This window comes from Pinus tabuliformis, chromosome X, assembly GCF_031772625.1.
Source record: "Pinus tabuliformis cultivar Carrire ecotype Pingquan chromosome X, CPIR1, whole genome shotgun sequence".
NCBI lineage: Eukaryota > Viridiplantae > Streptophyta > Pinopsida > Pinales > Pinaceae > Pinus > Pinus tabuliformis.
This window is the reverse complement of record NC_142308.1, coordinates 320,704,684-320,706,257: the sequence shown is the minus strand read 5'-3', so window position 1 is coordinate 320,706,257 and position 1,574 is coordinate 320,704,684.

Sequence of the window (1,574 nt, the reverse complement as noted above, 5' to 3'; positions counted from 1 at the left end):
ATCCAAAGGGATATTAGCTAACCTCCTTTCTCTGTACATTTTGAACTCTTGAAATTCTGCTGGAGGAAATCCCATTTGGACCGAATGCAGAACTTCTTTAAGTTTACTTTTTTGTTGAAACATATCATCAAAAAGATCATCTTCTTTAGAAAACACTTTTATTTTGACTACAATAGTGAAATTCTTAACGATATCAGAAGGGTCAAATGGTCTTCCTGGAAATTTGAACAATCGTAAACATAATATGTTGTTTACTTCTTTGAATGCATGGCCTAAATCAAATAGTGAAAAGGCCCCACATGCCACAAGAAATTGCGGACAAATGGCCTTTTTCTTGTCCTTCAAATGTTTACTCATACCTCCTTCTCTGCAGTTCTGATAAGCAATCTCTCATGCCAGTAGTTTATCAGGAACATATAAAGGTAGGACATGAGGGGAAGTGAGACTTCCAAATACCCTGACATATGTGAAAAGTTCTTCTCCAAACCATCTCGCGATAGGGAGCATATCAACCTCTTCTTTGGGAGAAAATCTTGGAGGGTCTTTATCATACAACATTTTGTACAGAGGTAGCATGATTCCATGACAAATATTGTAGAAATATAGAATGAACTTGGAATCCCATAATTCTTTGTGACAAATATGAATGGGTAAGGGGTCTTGAGTAGTCCATTTCCAGCCTATTAGAGGAAACTTGGAAATATAACAGATTGCATCCATCACATAAGCAGATAAGTAGAAAGGGGGATAAATCCTCTGAGCAGTAGTTCTTTTGGACCGGTACTTCAAAATGGCTGTGGCTAAATTGTTAGACAATATCTTAGCCCAATCCATAATAGTAGCATTAATGGCAGCATCCAATAACGATAGCCATTCAGGTGAAAATTTGTTAATGTCTGGCTTTCCAAAAAGTGTACAGAGCATAGCAGCAGCAAAGCAATATGGGGAGGTGAGATAACCAATACTATACATACCGTGCTTATCCTTTTTTAGTGGTTCGTCCCTTCTTGACCAGTCCTTGGTGCATTCAGCCAAATCTTCATTTTCTTTAATGAAATTCTCCATGAACTGTTTGTTATAAGTCGTTTGTGGCTTTGGTAGATGATACATGAGCCTCAAATCTTGTGGAGTGAACGAGCCAATGAGTCCTTGACCCTGAGTCTTAAATTGTCTATTCCTGATATCAGCACTATCCAGTACCCATTTGACCATGTCCGTGTATGGAAGAATTTTAGGCCTCACCGCTATTTGGTGCAAGAACGAACATGCTAGTTTTGTAATAGACGCCTCAGATGACCCTTGTGAGCCAGTAGTAGCTGTAACCTCCATTACCCTGGGATTTTCTTCCTCAAGTAGACTATACATTCCTTCCCAAGTAGTAATACCGACATCTTTGTTACAGGTGATGTCTATGTATAAGGGCGTCATCTCTTTATCTTCAGAACTCAGAGCTTTACCCTTCTTTCCCATAATATTCTAAACACTGCTATGTACATTTGTCTGCTCTTCACTCCTGCAGTTTATAAATGAGGCGAGAGTAATGATAAGAAAAAGGTGACGGGAAAGCTTTAAAT